At 36.1% G+C, this 19,226-nt stretch overlaps 1 long non-coding RNA gene across 1 annotated transcript in view; it reads right to left on the bottom strand.

Moving 5' to 3' along the window:
- Positions 1 to 15,339, bottom strand: part of LOC114230499 (uncharacterized) — a 120,602-nt gene extending 105,263 nt beyond the window's left edge. Inside the window, exon 1 of the long non-coding RNA XR_008557562.1 lies at positions 15,296 to 15,339. This is a non-coding gene — a long non-coding RNA (uncharacterized LOC114230499). The remainder of the gene's footprint in view (positions 1 to 15,295) is intronic.
- Between the last annotated feature and the right edge of the window lie 3,887 nt (positions 15,340 to 19,226).

Raw genomic sequence — 19,226 nt, 5'->3', positions numbered from 1 at the left:
CATATCTGGTCTAATGAAACTTTTAGATTACCAAACAGACCCACACACTTTAATAACCAAACAAAATACCTGAGCTTTAGTTAGAGCTAGTTAGTGGCAGAACTGGGCCTTGTAGGATTTCTAAATCGGATTGAAAGACTTTTTTTCCAAGTTCAACACTACACTAGACCAATGAGACTGACAATCCATAAACAGACTGTGATGGGATTTAGACTCAATGATAAGCATTTAAAAATTGTTAATTTATTAAAAGAAGAAATTGTACATCAGACTATTTTTTATTATGTATTGGTAATCATGAACTGCAAAAAGGCTCATGTGATAATTTCTCATGCTTATTTTATTCTACAATATGTGAATAATTCATAAAGACATTCATTTTGCACCAAGTTGAAAATATCTGGTATAAAGATTAGGCCAATTTAGGATAACATTTCAAGAACGGCTAATAAATGGTACCATTTTTTAAAGAAGAAACGAACATTTTAGTTTAGGATATTTATGACAGAGCAGAACCTCCAATAAAAAATAACACATGCTGAGGAGTTTCCTTGGGGAACAGGATTTCAGTAGAGACATAAACGGCTCTCACAAATGTGTATGTGTACACAAACACATGCACACACACAAACATAAACACACAATTTCTTATATAGGCTGAAAAAAATAATGAAGAATAAGATATTATTACAGAATTACTGCAAAGGAGATATAATTATAGATATAAAATAGCTAAATTTAAATTTTATGATGTTATAGATCAAAGTTACAATAATGTGTTTCAAGTTTCCAACATTTTTGAAAATTTTTAAACTTAAAGAAAGTACCAGTAATCCCTCCCAATCATTGAACACTTTTACCCAGTTTCATGGGTATGTACTTATGTGTGTGTGTGTGTGTGTATCTGCATGTGTGTACATATATGTACACTTATTTATATAGATATACATATATATATACACACACATATGTAAACACACATTTTTGCTGAACCATTTAAGAGTTAATTGTACACAACGATATTCTCTACACAACTGTGATAATGTAAGTATTATCACATTCAAGACACTTAACATTGATATTTAATCTATATATATAAAAACCTGAGCAACCAGATGACCGGCCAGAAGCTATGACACACACTGACCACCAGGGGGCAGATGCTCAACGCAGGAGTTGCCCCCTGGTGGTCAGTGCGCTCCCACAGCAGGAGCGCCGCTCAGATGAAAAACAGGGCGCCAGACTCAAGGCTCATGGCTGGTGAGCACAGCTGTGGTGGCAGGAGCCTCTCCCGTGGACCCTCCCCCTGCGCGCCTGAGCCAGCGGGGATAGCAGCAGTGGAGCCAGGATGAGCAGGAGTGGCCCAGCGCCCAGCCAGGGCTCAAGCCTCTCCCCAGCTGCCTGCCACTTCACCCACTACTTCGTGCTGTGTGGGACTGACGCAGACAGTGGGCTGGAGACCGATGAGCTGGCAGGTAAGGCCAGGCCAAGGGACCCCACCTGTCCATGAATTTGTACACTGGGCCTCTAGTGTGATATAATATTCAATCCACAATGGTTTTTGTGCCCAAAGCATCCTTAATCATTTTGCTGGGGTTTTTTTTTTTTTTTTTTTTTAATTAGGATCCAATCAATCTTCATTCTCCTTTCACCTAGAACAATTCTCCAGTGTTGATTAGTTTTTCATATCACTGACATTTTGGAAAAGTCTAGTTATTCAATTCAAATGTGTCTAATTCTGCATGATTAGATATAGGTTAAACATTATTGGTACCAATATAATAAAACTGACACCTTTTCCTTCTGAAGTGCATCATATTAGAAGCCACATAATGCCAAACTGTCCTTTAGCAGTATTGGGAAGTTTAGTCATTTAGTTATGATGGTATCTGGCAGATTTCTCCATTTTAAAGGTACCTTTTCCTTTCTCATTAATTACTAATCTGTGAGGTGATACTCTAAGACCATGTAAATATCCTGCTTTCAAACAGTCCTTTACCCAATAATTTTAGCAGCAATTGGTGACTGTTGCCTAAATCAGTTATTACAATTGTAAACAAAGGTGGTTTTCTATTTCTACTTTTTCTACATTTATTAGCTGGCATTCTTTAAAGCAGCACAGTCTCATCACCCCCTTTCCTCACTAATTCTTCTACCTTATTTTCTTGGACTCATGGATTACTCTTTTTAATTCATTATGATAGAATCCATTTCTTTCATTAGTTATTTTAAGAGTTCAACTGTTCCAAATTTGTACAGAGGGAGCCTCCTTAAAGCTAGCATCTGCATCCTTTGAATATGTCATCGCAGTTTTTGAGCCTCTCCTAAAATATATTTTTTAAATAATGAACTATTTAAAAATAGAAATCAATATTATACCCAATAATAGAACCCTACTAGAAGTATTCCCTCCAAACTGAGGGGTAAAATAAGGATATTAGTTATCAACATTATTTTAAACTAGAGGCCCGGTGCACGAAATTCATGCAGGGGGAGGTGGGGTGTCCCTCAGCCCAGCCTGCACCCTCTCCAATCTGGGACCCCTCAAGGGATGTCCAAATGCCCATTTAGGCCCAATCCTACCGATCAGGCCTAAACGGGCAGTCGGACATCCCTCTCACAATCCAGGATTGCTGGCTCCCAACTGCTCGCCTGCCTGCCTTCCTGATTGCCCCTAACTGCTTCTGCCTGCCAGCCTGATCACCCCCTTACCACTCCCCTGCCAGCCTGATTGATGCCTAACTGCTCCCATGCCAGCCTGATTGCCCCTAACTGGCCTCCCCTGCAGGCCTGGTACCCCCAACTGCTCTCCCCTGCAGGCCTGGGTCCTCCCCAACTACCCTTCCCTGCAGGACCAGTAGCTCCCAACTTCCCTCCTCTGCCGGCCTGGTCACCCCTAACTGCCCTCCCCTGCAGGCTTGATTGCCCCCAACTGCCCTCCCTTGCAGGCCTGGTCCCTCCCAACTGCCCTCCCCTGCTGGCCATCTTGTGGTGGCCATCTTGTGTCCACATGGGGGCAGCCATCTTGTGTGTTGGAGTGATGGTCAATTTGCATATTACTCTTTTATTAGATAGGATAGAGGCCTGGTGCACGGGTGGGGGCCAGTTGGTTTGCCCTGAAGGGTGTCCCGGATCAGGGTGGAGGTTCCCTTGGGGCATGGAACGGTCTGGGCGAGGGACCTGTGGTGGTTTGCAGGCTGGCCACGCACCCCAGTGACCCAAGTGGAGGCCTTGGTATCTGAGATTTATTTATCTTATATAATTGAAACTTTGTAGCCTTGAGGGGAGGCCAGGGCTGCGGGAGCTTGGCTTCCTCCATCGCCGGGGGCAACTCAAGCCTCCTGCTCTCTCCAGCTCCGTGGATGCTGCCATTTTTGTTGGGATTTATTTATCTTCTATAATTGAAACTTTGTAGCCTTGAGCGGAGGCCAGGGCTGCGGGAGCTTGGCTCCATGGCCACAGCCATCTTGGTTGGGTCAATTTGCATACTTGCTCCTGATTGGATGATGGGCGTGGCTTGTGGGTGTAGTGGAGGTATGGTCAATTTGCATATTACTCTTTTATTAGATAGGATGATGTCAAATATTTTTCACAAATGCACAACAGAAATAAATAATAAATTAATATATGAAGAGGCAAAATATTATTCGGACAAAATAGTTGTATGTAATGAAATCTAAAAGAATCAGTGAAGAAAAAATAAAACTAATGAGTTTACTAAGTTTTGCAGATATAAGTTAAATATACTAAAGTAATATCACCAAGTAGATAACTAGCTAGAAATATAATGAAGTAAGAAATTTCATTCCAAATAACAAGGAAAAACTGCATATTTTGGAATGCAATTTAATGAGAGGTTCACTGAATCTTTATGAAGGAAACCATTAAACTTAAATTAGGAAATTTAAACTATGCCTTGAACCAATAGAGAAAATGTCATATTCTTAAATAGGTGACCATAATATTATAAAATGAGATTTTTTAGTTAGGCATAGCAGGTAAAACATGGATTCATCTCCACTCTTTCCTAAAATACCATTTCAATTATATATATATATATATATATTTTTTTTAAATTATAACACTAGCAGGAAAAAAACAAGAAAGAAAACAACAACAGATAAAAAACGTCAATACAGTTTTTGAAACTGGAAATTGGATTGAATAAAGATAATCCAAGGGATGAAAAGGATGAAGTGAGAGAACCTCAGAAAAGTTTAGGAACTGTACTTTGGGACAGGGCTTTAAAGGGAGAATTTGTTGACAATTTTTTAAAGAAGATGCCAAATTAAATGGATCTGCTTCCCTATTCTGGAGCCAGAACCAGGTGACAATTCAAATATATGACTGCAGTTTTAGTCTCTTGAACAGTGACTTTCAATCTTTTTCATCTCATGGCACATATAAACTAACTACTAACATTCTGCAGCACACCAAAAAATATAGTTTTTGCCAATCTCGCATGCAAAAACACATACACAGAAGGCATAATATCGATTCATTCACACCGGATGGTTATTATTGTGTTTCATTTTCTATAAAGTAAAGTAATGACCACTCTTGTAGCTAAATGTCTGCATATATCTTTAATCTTTTCGAAAAGTTTAGAAGTGAAATTTATGTGTCACAAATATAAATATTTTAATAACTTGGATACATATTGCCAAATTGCTCTGCATAAGAGTTATAGCAATTAACATTCTTGCCAGTAAGAGATATGAAAGTATCTGGATTCTTGAATGCCTGTACTTTGGGGATTTCAAATTCCGTTTCCTTCCTCCCTCTCCTCCTTCCAACCTCTCTCCCTCCACTCCTCCCTCCCTCCCTCCCTTCTTTTCCTAATCTATATATATAAAAGTCTAAGCGACCATTATGATGGAATGACTGGAATGAACAGAATGACTGGTTGCTATGATGCGCACTGAGCAGGCATGCAGGTGAAGGTTTAGGAGCAAGCGGTCCCAGGTTGCGAGAGGGATGCCCAACTGCAGGGATCTGGCCTAAACTGGCAGTTGGAAATCCCCTGAGGGGTCCCTGATTACGAGAGGGTGCAGGCTGGGCTGAAGGGTCTCCCCCCTGCAATGCATGAATTTCGTGCACTGGGCCTCTTGTTTGATATAAAAAATGGCACTGTATGGGTACTTCCGTCAGTACTTCTTGGATTACTAGTGATTTTAAATATTTGTTTTTCAAATACTTAAATATTATGTTTTTTGTGTAGCTGTGGGTTTGAGGCCTGGTCAGGCACAACCAATTAATGGGAAGCAACCAAACAATGTTTCTCACATTTAACCAACTGATACTTCTGTTGCATATTTATGTTTCTCTCTCTCTCTCAAATCAATAAAAATGTATCCTCTGGTGAGGATTTTTAAAAAAATCAACCAACAGGTTAAGCAGTAACTTCAATATAGTTGAAATGAGAATTAGAAAACTGAAACAGAGAAGTACATACATTATGTCACATGTAGTCCTGAGAGTTAAAGAAGCATGGAAAATATTGTGAAAAGATCTAACATATCTGAATTAGCACTCTAGCAACGAGAGAAGGAAGTAGAAGCTATACCAGAAGAGCAAAACTGTAGAAAATACAAGAAGAGAAAGGATCTCAAAAGCAAACAGAGAAAAGTTAAATTTCATTCAATGGACTGACAGATCAATAATTAAATTTTTGAAAGGAATAGTAGAAGCCTGAAGACAGTGAATATCTTCAATAGGCTAAAAGGAATTTGCTAGTAACCTAGAATTCTATACACAACAAAATTCTTCTAACAATGAAAGTGAAATAAGGTCATTTAGAAATAAAAACTAAAAAGGTTTATTACTTTCCTCACTGAACATACCTTCAAGCAAAATGAAAATAATACCAGATACAAAATGTGAAATGACAGAGAAATGATAGGGTAGGAAAAAGGAATGTAAATGTAACCAATATTAACATTACAAAATAATGATATTTATTTCTTACAGAATTAAAAATATAGACTTTAGTAAGAAAAGATAACTAGAAATAATTGAATTGCTTTGAAAATAAGAAGCATATTTCTAAATAACAAAATAAGAATTCAAATGAAATATTCATAACTAAATGACAACCAAAATACAATATGAAAACTTGTGGTATACAGCAAAATCAATAATTGAGTATTTTATAGTCTTAAAATGCTTAGAGGATAAGAAATAACCAAAATTAAAGATACAGAAAATAAAAATAAAATAAAGATGACAGCAAAGCTAAAAGCTGACTTTTTAAAAAGCCTAATAACGATGCAAGCCTCTGGAGTGATTTAAGCAGAAAGTAGTAAGGATGGAAGAAAGGAAAAAAAGGACAGGAAGGAAAGAGAGAAAAAGAACGAGGAAGAGGTGTATGCACAAATAGTTAATATAAAAAAACTTCCTAACTATAGTTGCTGCACTAAAATAAGCAAAATTAAGACAGTTTCATGCCAATATATTTGAAAACAGATAAAATGGGCAAACTTTTAGAAAAACATAGTTTACTGACACAAATTCACAATTAAGTAGAAAAGTCTGAACAATACTATTAAAGGAATTGAAGCCAATAGTAAAAATCTTCCCCCAAATTAAATTCCAGGCCTATGTGTACAATTTAGGATTAGTAAACCTCTATGATTCTTAGGTTATTTGTTTATAAAATGGATATTATAATATCCCATTATATTATGTCTTATACTATCTCACAAGCATTTAATTTGAAGATTATATAAAAAAGAAGTATATGAAGGCAATCTGTGAACACGAAAGTGTTATAAAAACTATAAATATTATTCACCCAATTTTAGATTTATATCAGAAAGCCCATAATTTTAAAAACAGACACATGCCAGAGAATCCACCAAAAAGTCAATTTTTCACCATAAGGCACATAAATCTTATTTTGCTGTGGCCTCCCCCAGTAAATAACTAAGGACACATTCTCTGGCAGGAAAATTGACCACACACAAACACACACAATACAACTGCAAATGAAGAATATTAAAAAAATTTTAAACTCATATTTTAATAAAGTCAACATTATGTGTTAAAGCCTTACTGACAAAGCTATAAATATAATTTAAATAATTATATTTTGTTCAGGGCAATAGGTTAAAGATCCAAAGGAACAGAAACAATATTGCAGGATGGGACAAAGAAGCATAACAAAGGCACTGGTTTAATTTTCATGGGTAATGAGTTAATGCTTTTTCCCTCCTGAAACACAATCTCCCATGAATGTGTGCTTCATAAAATACCTGTAAATCTATTCATATTTATTTTTTCACGTATGCATTCATTCAACAAAGATGTCAGTGCCTACCAAATATCAGGTACAAGATGAGCTGCTGAGACACAAAGATAAGAAATAGTGAAGATTACAATTTTATAGTCAAGCAAGGAAGAGATGAAGAGAAGCACCTGAACATGCACAGAATGCTACAGATGTTCACAAAAGAGGTACGCCTGATGCAAAATGAGTGGATCAGAGAACATCACCAGAACAGATGACATCTAAGCTGTATATTAAGAAAGAAATTAGAATAAGGAGAAAGGAAGGAGTTGGATGGCCATTCCAGGAGGAGAAAACTCAATTCTTCATTCTCCCTACAACTTCACCATGCACATATATGCTAACCTGTATTGCCTGGTGCCTGCCATAAACATTATTTCATAAGGAGCAAAATTTTAAATTTACTATTAAATAATGCTAAAGATGAATTTTAATATGAGTTCATGTATTTAAATTATTCTTTTAACTCTGGCAAGATACCTTAAATTTATTATCAAATCAAACTTCAGAGATTCATGTTTGACTAAAAAACCATGAAGTTTTTAAAAACATGACTATCTTGTTTCAGTTTTGCATCAACTGGGATAGACAGAAATTACCAGAAAGAAAACAGGGGCTCTATAATGGGATGGCAAAAGTGGGGAAACCTCTGGTCCAGAACAAAGAAAGGGCACTTCACTGAACTATCTAGCTTATTTTCAAAAATATTCCATGTACTAACTTGCCACGTTAGCATGTAGCATGTATCAGAACATCAATAGGTTGTGCGACTTCCTGAAAAGATTCCCTGAACTAAGGTCATTGTCCTGGCTCTTCTTCCAGCAGTGATTGGCTTTTGGGAGTGTTTCTTATACCACTACTTCTATCTTGACTTTTCTATGACTACAGTAATACTTACCCATGAGCCACTACATTAATATTAAAACATTTTTTCAATGCTGCAATGTTTTTAATTACATTAAATTTTTATCTCTGTAAAAAAATGCAACATCCTCTTTAAGGAAATACGTTACTCTAAAGAGGAAAAAGTCACTGATGCAACACAAAATAATAGAAAGATCAAGCAGTAAGTAGCAACAGAGTTGGGGTTGTACTTGGCTTTGGTACAATAAAGAAAAATATAATACAAGTAGATAATGTACATTTTCTTTTCTTTATGGTGCTTACATGGATGTGTGAGGAATTTAATCTAAGGCAACAGTTTGAGTTCTTGCAGAATGTTCTATTTTCTTACAGGCAACTTATATTCTGATTAAATTTTTCCATCTATCTTTGCTTGGTGAGCTGGAATGTTCCAGTCTTGTGCAACATAGTAAATTATACTTTACATAGTTTCTTTTGTATATTTTTTTGGTCACAATAAAAAGTTTTGAAAATTCTGATTTGACAACAAACAGACTGTGAGCTCTTAGTAGGCTTAATGTCTTGCTCTCCTAAGTCTTACTGCTCCTGAAAATGCCCTATATAAATAATCCAGATTTATATATACATCTAGCTGAAGAAAACAAGCAATTTAATTCTGATCACTCACATAAATGATAAATCAGAATCAAAATAATATTCAACTTTTGAAATATTATGGGAAAACTACAGGTACTGATAGGAAACTAAAAAAACCTCACAGTATTTGAAGTTGGGCAGATCTGGCATAGAATCTTATTTATTGTCACTACTATATCAGAGCTGAGTAACGGACAGCTACTGCATTTCCTGCAGCTTTTTGCTTTCTTCTCTGGGAAATAAAGAGAATAACAGGTACTCTTCTAAGTTGCTGTGAGGATTAAGTGAGCTAACAAATGCACAGCACTTGGTAAAAACAGTTGACACTACCATTTTTTCATCTCTACTTCTTATCAAAGTAGACTGGGAAGTCTTTTTTAGGTCAATAAGTCTCTGAGATTTGGCTGAAGTAGGCAGGAGAAGGGAGGATAGGGTGGACTAGAACAGCAAACTTGATATCAAGAATAGATACATAACTCTTAAAAGATTTCTTTCCAATTAAATTCAGCTCTTCCTGGATCATTTAAAATCAGAGTACTAAAAGGATGGTTAAGATACGCAGTGAAACAAGAAAGGCCTAGTTTTGGGTTTATGGTTATGTATGTATTTAGAGATTGTCAATATATTGTGTATGTACATACATGCACATATATGTAGACATATACATATCTTGCACAAACACATATATAAAAAGAATCCTATTCATGAGAAAAATCAGGGCCAAACAAAGAAAAACAAACAGAAATGTAATGAGCTGTAGTTGTAACTTTAACAACTATTTTTTACTGTAAGAACACAATGTTTTTAAAGTTTAATATTCTGTTTATATTATAACTGAGGCTAGTACACAGTGTTAAAAAATGAGGTTAAAAAATAAACCCAAACTGTCATACCTAGCTAGCAAAAATGATATAGTAGTAAAGTTCCTTAACTTAAAATTACATTAGGTTCTGAAAGAATGTTTATTTAATTCCATTGATTTATGTCTAATGTGACAACATAGAACCAGTAGTTAAATAGTTTTACCTCTGTTTTAATTAAAAATCTTTGTTGATTTCCAATGGAATCATATAATTTTTCTTAGTACCACTTTTAGCCTTATGTCTGCTTTTGCAAATACCGAATGGGATGGGGCAGCTAACTTTTATAAATTACCTCAAACATAATGTTAAAGACAACATGAATGAATAACAGGCAACTATAAAGGACAATTATGACTGCTGCTGGTGCAGCGGAACATAGGTTATTCTTATTTTGTGAATATTCTTAAATGAGTGTGCAAGATTATTCTTTCCAAATACACTAGTCAATCAATCAATTAATCCTTTCTCCCCTTCTCTTCTTACATGTCACTAATACTCTTCTAGCTGAGAGGTAGGTTCTTTGTTCCTTTCCCTTGAACATGGGCAAGGACTATGACTGCTCCAACAACTAGACTATGATAAAGATGGTGCCATGTGATTTCTGAGGCTAGGTCACAAAAAGATAAAGCTTACACCTAGTTTTCTTCTTGAGACACTTACTCTTGTGTGCTGGTCACCATGTTCCGAGGAAGCTCAAACTAGCCTATGAGGAGAGACAATACAGAGAGACTTGTACAGAAAAGAAATAAGCCCTCCACCAATAGCCAGAATCAACTGCTAGACAGATGAATGAACAATGCTGCAGATGATTTTAGCCTTCACAGCCTTCCAGTCCTCAAGCTGAGATCCAAAACATTATAGAACTAAGGAAAACCATCCCTGCTGTGTGACCTGTCTGAAATCCTGACCAGAATCTGTGGGTATAATAGACAGCTGTTCTATTCCATCAATTTTGGGTAATTTGTTATGCAGCATTAGATAACTGGAACAACCTGCTTCTGTACATGCAAGTTTGAGACCTGGCATTTTGAGGGTTATATGTAGGGGTTTGTACTTGTAGGAAAATCTGAGCATATCTCTGACAATGGAGGTGGGGAAGACAAGGGTAGGTTAATATCCTCTCTAACTTTCCCTGTCTATATATGGTTCTTTCTCTTGCCTTGAGAACATTCTACTCTATTCTCTCAGCCTTAACATTCATCTTCCCAGTGAGTCAACACTCACTCTGATCTTCACTTGGCAAATTCCTACTCTCCTTAAAGGTCTTAGGTCTCACACAAAGTACCACATTCTCCCAGAAGAATCACCTAACTGCTAATGAATGAATTGGGTGCCCTCTCTATCAGATTCTAGTGCATTTATCACACTGTGTTCTAGTTGTTTAATTGTCTCTGTCTACCTGACTAGTCTGTAAGCTCCTTGAGGGCACCGACTTTCTCATTCACTAATGCATGTCAGCATAAATATCATTTGATGAATGAGTGTATGAGTGCCTGAATGCTCTTTTCTTCCTCTACCCTGCTATAAAGCACATGAGCTGAAAGGAAAGACATTAGAAAACTGGAGGAGTAAATATTAAGAAATTGCAGATTGGAGAGAACTGAACAAAGATACATATAACTTACCAGCTTTTCAAATGAGGCTTTCCTAATTCAGAGTATCCAAAATATATCAAAGGCATTGGGTCTGATAAATTTCAGAGGTAAACAGTCTCCATTCTAGTTCCAGAAAATTTGGCAAATCAGACACATTCTCCATCAATCTGTTTTACTTTTCTCTCCTAACACTCTCTCTTACTTCCGCATGTTATCCTAGTCTGAGAGCTTCCTGATAACCTCCTGATATCCCAAATCTCCTAATTTACCTAGATTTGCCATTGCAGTGCCTCATACTTAGGCTGATTCATCTTGCACAATCAAACTCCTGGAAAGAGTGTGACATCACTGCCTCCTTTCCTCTACCTTTTACTTACTGCTCAAACTATAGCAACTAGGCTTCCATGACCATTAATTCAGGTCATAATTCATATTTACACTGTTAAATCAAATAATACTTTGAATCATTATTTTTCATACTCTCAGTAGTTTTTTACTCAGCCCATTCCATGACATTTTTCTTTCTATGGCTTGGAGACACCAGATAGTTTCTCTCCTGTCTCACTGATTATTAGCCTCTTTGGTATTCGTTCTCTGGCTAACCCTACATCAGTGGCTCTCAACCTTCACTGTACATGAAAATCACCAGGGGAGCTTTTGAAACATGGGGTATTTTAGGGCACCCTGAGACCAATTTACATGTAGAGCCCAGCTACCACATTTTTAAGAAGCTCAGAGGTAATTTAGATGCACTGTACAAGTTCTAGGCACTGTTACAAGATTATTACAAATAATCTTGTAACAGTGCCTAAAAGAGAGAGAAGGAATGCCCTTCTAAGAACTGGAAGTTTAGTAGTTGAACAATGAATGTGGGGGGAAGGCAGGAAGTTGCACAGTTATGAAGGATTTTATAAGCTGTATTAAGGTATTTAGAAACTATTCTGAAATAAATAAGAAGCCATTGGCTGGTTTAAAGCATAATAAAGTTTGAGTGATATGAATAGAGTAATGTAATAAAATGTTCATTTTAGAAAAATCATTATGGTTGTAGTGAAGAGTATGGATGGGAGGAGAGCAAGATTGCAGGTGGGAGGCCAGGTAAGAACCACTAGCATCAGTCCATCTAAGCAATGTTGGGGACCTATGGGAATGGGAATGGAAAAAAAATAGAATGGGGAGATATTTAAGAGTTGTAATTATTGGAATTCAGTAGTCCCTGGGTGGTCAGTAATAAGAGGAGTGGGTTATATGGGGGATATGATTGGCTAAGTTTGGGACCTATCAAAGTGTTTGTGTCCAAACAAAAGAGTTGAATACATGGGTCTGAGATCAGAAGAGAGATCTTCACTTGGCAAGAGATTTATCAACACATACATCATAACTGAAGCCAGGAGAGTTTGTACAGGGGAATGAATGCATACTGTGAGAAGGGAAGAAAGCCTGTGTCAGACAACATAGAAGGCATTGAGAAAATATCTGCTACATGAATGAATCAATCAATATAATCTATCTTGTTTAGTAAAATCCTATTAGTAATACTGTAATATTATAATACTATACACCAGATACTTTATCTGACAGTATTTTTTCCTTTTTCTTAAGTTAAAAGCAGAGGATTACATTTTATATCATTTTATTTTCTTCACTGAACATAAAAATATATCTTTGTTATTATAAACTCATCATAAATATCATTTATAATGAGTGCATAATGTTCCTATATATGTAAAAATACTGTCATCTCCCCAAATATTTCCTGCTCTTGGACACTTAAGTGGTTCCCTGCAAATAATTTTAGACACAAGGTAGTTTCTATATATCCTTGTTCAACTTACATTCTTAATCATTTCTCCCACATTTCATTTTCTTTTTTACTGTAGTTTCCCCAAAAGCTATAATTTTGTCTTAAAATTCTTCTACCCCTATGGTATACCTTGCAAGATGCCTTGAAATAAATAAACACTGATAATATGTATTAAGTTTTAAACAAAGTAAACTTGAAGCTATTAATTCCAAAACTAATGGTACTTCTAGATATTGTATAAACAAGACATAAATAAACAAAAGATGGTCATAAGGAAAATCCGTCTTTTCATTATGTTTGAAATGAGAGATGATTGTCTCTTTCTAAGACAGGGTTTCTCAATCTAACACTGTTAGCATTTTGGACTGAATAATTCTTTGTTGGTGGTGGCTGTCCTATGTATGATAAGATGTTTAACAGCAACCCTGACCTCTACGTAACCTGATTCCCTCAGAGGACGATGATCAAAAATATCCCCAAGCTCTGGCCCGGTGGATCAGTTGGTTGCAGTGTCCTCCTTTATATTAAAATATTGCAGGTTCAGCCCTAGCCTGCGTTGTTCAGTGGTTAGAGCACTGGCCCACACCTCAAAGGATCTGGTTAAGGTTTGATCCCCGTGCCAGAGGCAACAAATCGATGTGTCTTTCTCACAGTGATGTTTCTCTCTCTTTCTCTTTCCCCTCATTTCTGTACACTCTCACTCAAAAAATCAATGGAAAAAATATCCTCAAGTGAGGATTAACAACAAAAACAATAAAAGGTTGAAGGTTCAATTCCTGGTCAGGGCACATACCTACGTTGTGGGTTTGATCCCCAGGCGGGGCACATGCAGAAGGCAACTGATTGATGTTTCTCTTTCACACTGATGTCTCTCTCTCTCAAAATCAATAAAAAGATATCGTCAGGCGAGGATTAAAATCTATAATAATAAAAGCATAATATGCTAATTAGACTGGATGTCCTCCCGGACGACCTTCCTGACGAAGCTGGGGCTGCAAGGGAAGCCCGGGTCCTGGGTGCCAGAGGGAAGCCAGTGCCAGCAGCCGGGGGAAGGCCTACTCTTGCATGAATTTTGTGCAATGGGCCTCTAGTGTGTGTGTGTGTGTGTGTGTGTGTGTGTGTGTGTGTGTGTGTGTGTGTGTATGTAGTGTGTGTGTGTGTGTGTGTGTGTGTGTGTGTGTGTGTGTGTATATCTCCAAACATTGCCAAATATTCCCAGAGGGTCAAAATCACCCCCAGTTGTGAACCACTGCTCTAAGATAAGGAAGAATACTTTATAACTCTAGCTTTGTCTTTTCAGTAATTTATCCCCCCGTTTTTCCATAACTTTTAACGAATTACCAGGATAAAATTTTATAGTCTACATTTCCTTTTCCTTCTCTGCTCTGTTGTACAGTATTCTCTCCCTTATCTGTAATTTCATTTTCCAAGGTTTCAATTACCCATGGTCCAAAAATATTAAATGATAAATTCCATAAACAATTCATAAGTTTTAAATTGTGCACTGATCTAAGTAGTGTGATAGAATATGTGTTTTTCTGCTCTGTGCTGCCCCAGTACCTCAACCAGCCCGCTGCCCAGCATATCCAGCCATTAGTCACTTAGCTGCCATTTTGGTTATCAGATCCTCTGTCTTAGTATCAACTGTACTTGTAATCCTTATTTTACTTAATTATTGCCCCAAAGTAGTGCCCACTACAAGAGTAGTGATGCTGGCAATTTGGAAATGCCAATGAGAAGCTGTGAAGTGCTTCCTTTAAGTAAAAATGTGAAAGAAGAAAATTGTATGTCACATTTGCTAAGACATACAGTAAGAACAAATTTCTGTGAAACTATCTAATTTATAAATTAAACTTTACTGTAGGCATGCAGGTTTAGGAAATAACAGCACATGTAGTTTTTGTACTATCCATGGTTTCAACCATAAGGGAGAACTAGTGTAATTTTCTTCCAAATAGTAACAAGCATATCAAAGAAAGAAAATACAAAAGTCTAAATCTTAAACTGATTGTATGATTTGTCCTGGAGTAATTAAAAATTTACAACATTGTTCTTTTAACTCTTAAGAGTATGTCAATTCCTTTTTCTATATTCTCTTTTAAGAATAAAGGGTACCTTAATTTCCTTTCTTTCTCACATCAGACCATTTAAAATGGTTTGATAGCTCAGTGATCCCAATTAACATTTAACATTGCAAGCACTGAACATTTGAAACTGCTTATTCACTCAGAGCATTTTTTCAAACCTGTTGCAGGTATAGAGAAGACTTCAAAAAGGTATCAAGATGACTCCAAAAACTCACTGTAATTAAATTAATTAAAAAATGAGTATTATGCATGTAGACATGTATTGCTCACAATAAGTAATTTATATTTATAGTATACCACATACTCTTAAAACACTTTATAAATTATAAATCTATAATTAAATGTTCCCTCATTTTATAAGAAATTAAATTTTAAGCATCTGAAATGAAATCTTCAAATAAAAATATCTCCTTAAAATACACCCTATATTACTATAGCATACCCTATATTGCTATAGCACTTTAACACTAAGTAAATTAAGAGCACTTTTCACTTAAATGTAGATTGTAGATGTATTACAGGGATTAAATAATACAACCAATAATATATCACAAGTGGTCAAGTATAAATGAATTTCCAGTAAGCAGATTTAATTTTGTATACTCTTCAAACTTTAATGTTGAAATGACATAAGGAACTAGTTTCAGTTTCTAAAGCAAAGGAACAAGGGAAAATTTGTTCACTTTCAAACACTTATTAAAAAATGTTACCTTAATATTCACTGTGTTCCTTTAGTAATTTGAAAATGAACATTTCTATGACAAACATTTTCCCACCTGTTAAAAAGAGTTGCTGAATCTGGAGTTCTTAATTGTGGTCCAACATTTTTAAGTAACTAGGTATTTGCTGGAAGATACGTCAACCTTTTAACTAGGTTTAGAGAGCAACGAGCAACCACTTGCCATGCTTTTATTTACGCATTTATTATTAGTACCCCACTAGCTTTCACTAATGATTTAAAATGATTTACCTGGTCTTCATACATTGGAGTTATGAGGCAGTGCTGAGTGGTTGAAAAAGCACTGGTCTTAGATTCAGACACAGCTAGGTTTCCAACATGTCTCTGTGGCATAGAACCCATGGACCTTTGGTTAAGTCACTTATTTTACACTTGGAATAGCGATTCTATACCTATTAGCTCTAATAACTGTAATAACCTAGCTTGTGATAGACATTCCATAAGTTATTTTTGTTCCTCATAAAAAATGTTTAGACTTTTAAAATATCTTACAGTATCCTGTTCTAGATCAAGAAAGATAAGGTTTTGGCACTGTACCTAATAGGAAAAACACTAATATCTCAAAATACCAATGCAAATGCCATTCTGGACTCTGGTGTAGTGTTTAACTACTTTATAATATATATTCATACTACTTAATGTAGTTGATACTACTTAAAGGGCACATATAAAAACGATAGTGGAAATTAATATTTCAAGACAAATACAATATAAGTGGGATTTTAAAACATTTTAACGTCCCTGAGTAAACCTTCACTTTAGAGCAGTAGGCTTCAAATACAAGGCTCTGTACTGAATTTTCCTAGAGGTTTGTAAGAAATACTAGGATATACTAATCCTTAGAATGCCAATACACTTTGATCAAGTTTTGTCTACAACTTATTAAATTTTTACTCTTTGAAACAGGTTCAAGGAAATTCCAAACAAAGAAACTTCTTTAGAAATTAGAAATTTTTAAAATACTTTTGGAAGCTGAGTCTTAAGCTATTTAAGCAAACAAAATTACGTCCTCAATTCACTGAATTATCTATATTGACCCTTGATTGGAGTTGTACATTTTTGAAATGTCTGATATGTGAAAACTTAAAGAATATACTGATAGAAAAATCATGCACAGACAAAATACATTTTAAATTTATAATCTGGTTTATAAACAAACAAACAAAACTAAGAATTCTGAGCATTGGTGCAAAGAAATATCTAAATCAGTGGTTCTGCATTAAAATCACCACCTGGAGGGCTTATTCAAACAGAGTGCAGCCCAATTGGTGTGGTTCAGTGTTTGAACATCAACCCAGGAACCAGTTCAATTCCTGGTCAGGGCACATGCCTGCATTGTGGGCTGGATCCCCAGTTGTGGAGTGCAGAAGGCAGCCAATTAATGATTCTCTCTCATCATTGATGTTTCTCTCTCTTCCTCTCCCTTCTTCTCTGAGATAATATATATATATGTTAACAAACAAACAAAAACAGAGCGCAGGGTCCCACCACCAGAACTTCTGATTCAATAGGTCCTTGGAATTTGCATTTCCAACCAATTCCCAGGTGATGCTGCTGCTGCTGGCCAGGTTAGTTTAGCCGGCTGCGAGAACCATTGGTCCAAATATCCTTAAATACTCATTACTTCTAGTCTGCTTTAACCTGAATAATCTGTTACATTTTCTAGACCCAATTCATCCATTTAGTTCTACAGCTATTTCTTGGCCAGGCTGTTTAAAAAGTGGTGACCATGACAGGTAAGGTTCCTGCTCTCCTGGAGCTCCATTACATTTCATTGGTAAGAGAAACAATAAACATGTAAACAAAGAGGAAAATACTGGATGTAGGAGGTGTCATACACAATTAAAGCAAGGTGATGTGACTTGAGTGATTTCTTTAGATGGGTGGTGGTTGGAGAAGACTTTTCCGAGCAGTTAACATTTAAGCTGAGGCCTGACTAACAAGAGCCAGCCAGGGAAAGACTGAAGGGAAGAACATTCTAGGTACAGGGAATACTTGCTGTAAATATCCTAAAACAGGAAGAAGCTTGATGTGTCAGAAAACAGATAGCTTACCATAATTTGGATTACAAATGAGGGTGGAGAGACAATCAGGGGCCAAATCAATCATCTAGGGTCATTTGTTATGAAGATTACCGTAAATATGATGAATATACAATAGTCAGTAATTACATGTTATTTCGTGGGCACTTAACAAACAGTACTTATAAATATGTATTCCAGATCAGTCTCCTCTGCTCTTCCAGATATATGTATCAGTTCAAAACAATTAAAGAAAAATTAAAACATGCTAGGTTTTCAAGGAAATTCTTTTGTATCTGGATTCCCATAGCTTCAACTTCCCAATGACCTTATATCATATATATCTATATCTGCATGTTTAAATACACCTACATAACAATAAACCTAAATATAATGAGTATGCATTTTAAAATCAACATACAAAACCTTATAAACCTAAATAAATGTTAATCCATTCAAAGTATAGGATTACAGGGCTACAATTGTTCCAAACAGCTATAAACTTCTTCTAGAAATACTATAATTAATTTAAAAGCCCCACAAAAGTCTACTGTTTTTTAACTTTTACTTGTTTTTGACCAAGAAACAAACAAAACACAAAAACAAAAACCTTGCTCATTAATCATTACTCAGAAAGACAACTGTCTGTATATTGTCTGATAATACAGGCAACTTTCAAAATAATGGCACAGACTGTGAAGACTACCTGAGTTACAAAAGCATTTAAACAAAATAGCAGCAATGAAATGAGTTCATAGTCTCCCATGTGATTACTTTCTAAGAAAAAAAAATCTTGTTTGCAAGGATAGTTTGAACTTGTATGCATATATGCATAACCCCTAGACAAAGGCATAGAGGGTGGGGGGATGGGGGAGGGCTGGAAGAGGTTAATGGGGGGGGGGGGTGGGGAGGAAAACCTATGTAATACTTTCAACAATAAAGATTAAAAGAAAAAAATATGAAAAAAAATAAAATAAAAGCAGTCTACCACTCGGCCAGCATGACTCAGTGGTTGAGCATCAACCTATGAACCAAAAAGTTCATAACCCTATGAACCAGTAGGTTCAATTCCCGGTCAGGGCACATGTTTGGGTTGTAGGCTTGATTCCCAGTGAGGAGGCTTGTGGGAGGCAGCCAATCAATGATTCTCTCTCATCACTGATGTTTCTATCTCTCTCTCCCTCTCCCTTCCTCTCTGAAATCAATATAAAAGATATTTAAAATAAAAAATAAAAGCAGTCTACCACTGTGTACATTGTGTATATTTGTAAAGGACAGAGTGAACTTGAGAGATCATTTATTGCAAACGAGTCCAATGGGAGTATTCCT

The sequence above is a fragment of the Eptesicus fuscus genome, chromosome 11 (assembly GCF_027574615.1).
Source record: "Eptesicus fuscus isolate TK198812 chromosome 11, DD_ASM_mEF_20220401, whole genome shotgun sequence".
NCBI classification, from domain to species: Eukaryota; Metazoa; Chordata; class Mammalia; order Chiroptera; family Vespertilionidae; genus Eptesicus; species Eptesicus fuscus.
Note: the sequence above shows the minus strand (reverse complement) of the source record. Positions and strands in the feature narration are given on the sequence as shown.